The sequence below is a fragment of the Mus caroli genome, chromosome 2, assembly GCF_900094665.2.
Source record: "Mus caroli chromosome 2, CAROLI_EIJ_v1.1, whole genome shotgun sequence".
Lineage (NCBI taxonomy): Eukaryota > Metazoa > Chordata > Mammalia > Rodentia > Muridae > Mus > Mus caroli.
In genome coordinates, this window is record NC_034571.1 from 82718714 (window position 1) to 82723730 (window position 5017).

The window sequence follows — 5017 nt, forward strand, 5'->3', positions numbered from 1 at the left end:
AGGAAAGAAAGAAAGAAAGAAAGAAAGAAAGAAAGAAAGAAAGAAAGGAAGGAAGGAAGGAAGGAAGGAAGGAAGGAAGGAAGGAAGGAAGGAAGAGGGAGAGAAAGAAAGAAATACAAAGAAAGAGAAAGAAAGAAAGAAAGAAAGAAAGAAAGAAAGAAAGAAAGAAAGAAAGAAATTGGAGAGATCTCATATGAGTAACTTAAAGGCAAAACTAAAAGCTTTAGAACAAAAAGAAGCAAACACCAGGAAGAGTAGAAAGCAGTAATGAAAGTCCAAGCTGAAATCAATGAATTAGAAAAAAAAATAAAATAAAGAGAATCAATGTTGGTTATTTGAGAAAATCTTCAAGATAGACAAACTCTTAGAAAAACTAACGAAAAAGCAGAGAGACGGTATCCTAATTAACAAAATCAAAAATGAAAAGGGAGTCATAACAACAAATACTAAGGAAACCCAAAGATTCGTTAGGACTTACTTCAAAGGGCTCTATTCCACACAACTGAAAAATTTAAATGAAATGGGTAATTTTCTTGATAGATATCACGTTCCAAAGTTAAATCGAGATCAGGTAACGTATTTAAATACCCTAACAACCCCTTAGGATGTAGAAGAACTCATTAAAACTCTACCACACCCCTCAGTCTTTCAAAAAGGAGCTGATGCTAACACTCCTTAAACTACTCCACAAAATATCGATGGAATGATAATTGTTGAATTCATTATATTAGACCACAGTTTACCCCGATACTTAAACCACACAAAGACTCTTAAATAAATAAATAAATAAATAAATAAATAAATAAATAAATAAATAAATCCGGACCATCTTCTATTATGAACATCGATGCAAGAATACTCAATAAAATACTTGCAAATCAATTCCAAGAATATATCAAAAATATCACCCACAGTGATCAAGTAGGCTTGATTAGGAACTTCACATGTGGTTTAATATTTAAAAATCCATCAAGGTTCTCTATCATATAAACAAACTGAAAAAAAAAAACAAATGATCATCTCATCTGATGCTGAAAAGGCCTTTGACAAAATCCAACTCCCCTTCATTATAAAAGTGTTGGAAAATTCGGGGATATGAGGTAAAATAAAAGCAATATATAGCAACCCAATAACAAATACCAAATTAAAAGGAGAGAAAGTTAGAGCAATTGCATTAAAATAAGGGACAAAACAAGGCTGCCCAGACTGCCTATCTATTTAATGTAGTATTTGCAGTTCTAGCTAGAGAAATGACACAACTAAAGGAGATTGATGATATACAACTTGTAAAGGAAGAAGTGAAAGTATGACTGACTACACAGAAGATGATAATATATATATACATGATGCCAAAATTCTACCAGTGATGTCCTACAGCTGATAAATACCTTCAGCAAAAGTGCCTAGATAAAATGTTATCTCAAAAACCCATCCTATATACAAATGATAAACAGCCTGAGAAATAAATTTAGGAAACAACACCTTTACAGTAGCCACAAATAATATAAAATATCTTGATACAACTCTAACTAAGCAAGTGAAAGGTCTGTACGATGATAACTTCATGTCCTAGAAGAGTAAATTGAAGAAGATATCAGAAGATGGAAAAATCTCCCATCTTTATGGATCAATAGGATTAACAAAGTGAAAATGGCCATCTTGATAAAAGCAACCTACAGATTCAATGTTATTCCTATCAAAATTCGAACACATTTTTTTCTAAACCTTGAAAAAACAATTCTCAACTTCAAGCTTGAATCTCACTCAGAAGAGAAAATAAAATAGACATTAGAGGCAGATGGAGAGAGGGAACTGGGTGGGAGAAGGAATAAGTAGGGCAGTGGAACAGAGATTGAGGGAATGGCAAATTGATGATAACCCAGATTAAATCCCATCCCATCAAAAAGTGCCAACCCCTGACACCATTAATAATACTATGTTGTGTTTGCAGATAGGAACCTTGCTTAAATGCATTCTGAGATGTTTCATCCAGCAGCTAATGGAAATAGATGGAGAGACTCACAGCCAAACATTAGGTATAGCTGGGGGAATCTTGTGGAAGAGTATAGGAAAAGGGAGCCAGAAGGGACAAGGACACCACAATATTAGCTAGAGATTAACTAACCTTAGCCCATAGGGGCACACAATTATTGATCCACCAACCAAAGAGGATACATGGGTTGGACCTATGCTCCCTACACAATTGTAACAGCTTGGTCTTCATTCACGTCCCCTAAAAATTGGATCATGGGCTGTCTTTGACTCTGTAGCCTGCTTTTGATCCTCTTACCTTAGGGGGATGCCACGTCTGGCCTCAGTGGTATAGGATGTGCACATTCCTGCTTGGAGTAGATATTGGAGGATGGTATGGTCCCTACTTCGTGGGTGGTGGATCGAGTTTTCCCTTCTCTGAGTGGCTAATAGAGATTGGGAATTTTGAAGGTCAGGCTGGGAGGAGAGGAAAAAGTGGATAAATAAATTAAAAAGAAAACATTGCTGACAATTCTATGGAATAAAAAGCAGAGAACTCTCGTAACAGCCAAGTATGTATTAGAGTTAATAACAAACTAAACAAAACCACCTCCACCTCCCCTGTATATGTTATATGGTTATGTTAACTTGATTAGCACTTAGAATATGAACAATAGGTAATCTTATCAAATAATGTCTTCTCTGCAGCAAAAGTGATTGTTATATTTAATAACTCAGTGTTTCTGAAACAACTCTAAAGCAAACCTTTTGTGTAAAGGCTTCAAGTACGAGAATGAGAGAATAACAAATAAGGCAAGCTAACAGTTCACAGTCGTAGTGAACTCACACACACTCAAATACACAATACACATGAGATGTCAGGACTGGTAGGATGACTTATGGAGGAAGGCTTCAACCACCAAGAATAACATCCTGTGCTCTTTTTCTGGACCTGTATAGTGGAAAGAGACAAGCAATTCCTGAAGTTGACCGTTCATGTTTATTTTCACATGCTGTCAAGTGCACACACTCTCACAAACATGCTGACACATAAACAACGAACAAATACAATAAAGTATTCTTTAAAATTGAGATCTAACAGAGACTTATTTATGATAAAGACAGTAAAACATCAAATACATAAAGAGTTATATTTCACTTTCTTAGATCCTCTATAAATGAAAGGTATTATAAAGAACTAAAACATCTCAATACCATACTGAAAGTCTAATGATACTAAGTTTGAGGTTGTTGTAAACAGTTGCACAATTGCTTTCATGTGTATTAAAAGAATTCTGCAAAAAGAAAGCCTGCAGTTAAAGTAAGACCCAACAAGCCTGTTCTCAGTTAAAAATTTTAACTGGTATATAAAAAGTGTGTTTTAATTTCAACTAACCAGTACTCCCAGAGCTCATGTCTCTAGCTGCATATGTAGCAGAAGATGGCCTAGTTGGCCATCATTAGGAAGAGAGGCACCTAGGTCTTGCAAACTTTATATGCCCTAGTACAGGGGAACGCCAGGGCCAAGAAGTGGAAGTGGGTGGGTAGGGGAGCTAGGTTGGAGGAGGCTATAGGGAAATTTTTGGATAGCATTTGAAATGTAAATAAAGAAAATATCTAATAAAATTTAAAAAGAAAGAAAAAAAGTGTGTTTTAGGGGCTGGTGTGATGTTACTGATTTTAAGCATGAAGACCTATGATTTCTAGGACCCAATAAGAAAAAACCTACTTCTGCAAGTTGGACATTGACCTTCACTCTCATATTGTGCCTGCCTTCACTCTACCCAACTCTAAAATAAATGAAAGAAATATAATTAAAATTAAAATTATGACATTCACACATGCATACATGTATGTATGTAAGTATGTATGCATGCATGCATGTATGTATCAGTGTATGTATAAATATGTAACTGTACCTTGATCATTTTAATTCCCCATTATTTTTTCACTAGCCTCCCTACCCTTCCTCTGTATTGATTCCCACATACACAGCTATGCAAACACATGGTCGTGTCTACACAGATATATACAATTAAATATACTGAAAATGTATGATATTTTTCCTTTTCTCTATTACTATATTTTGTTTCTTTCTCTCAGCACCCTTTAGGGTATTTCTATTCATAGTTCCTCATAGATAGATAGATAGATAGATAGATAGATAGATAGATAGATAGATAGATAGATAGATAGATAGATAGATATTAGATAGGTATGCTCCATTAGAGAAAAAAAGTGACATATTTTCTTTCTCTGTATAGCTTACTTGGTTTGTTGTAATGATGTCCACCTCTACAAGTGTCTCTGCAAAGAATATAATTTCAATCTTTTATGATTACAATTCTAGGTTCCCATGCAAGAGTACTGAAAATGTATGTGTGCATTAATTACACATAAATATTCACAGAACCATAGATAATTATAACCATAAGCTTGCAATACAAATATCCAATTTCTACAAGGACATAGCTACAGAATCCAATATCATTTGGTAATAAATAAAAACAAGTTAACAACAATGCAATTACATAATAAACTTTCAAAATATTATGATACCAGAATAAAATAGACAGGTATAATTGTACAATTTTATTCCATAAACAAAGACTTTTTCCTAGTTACCCCATGTGGTACGAATATTTTGCCCTAATTTACAAAAGAGAAAATTATGGTGTTATTGAGTAGCATTAGAAATCTGATGAAACTTGTGGGACTTTATTTTTAAAATTTTCTTCATTTTTATTTTCAGACAATGCTGTTTTAATGGAGCTTGGATATTCCACTGTCTATGGGTATATTTGCCCACAGGTGAATTAGTTAGCTGCAGCTCAGCTCAGCTCCAAGTCTACCTCCTACAACCAGTTTCTTCCCACCACCAGTTTTCTTTCTTTCTTTCTTTCTTTCTTTCTTTCTTTCTTTCTTTCTTTCTTTCTTTCTTTCTTTCTTTCTTTCTTTCTTTCTTTTTTTTTTTTACATATTTTCCTCAATTACATTTCCAATACTATCCCAAATGTCCCCCATAGCGCCCCCCACTTCCCTACCC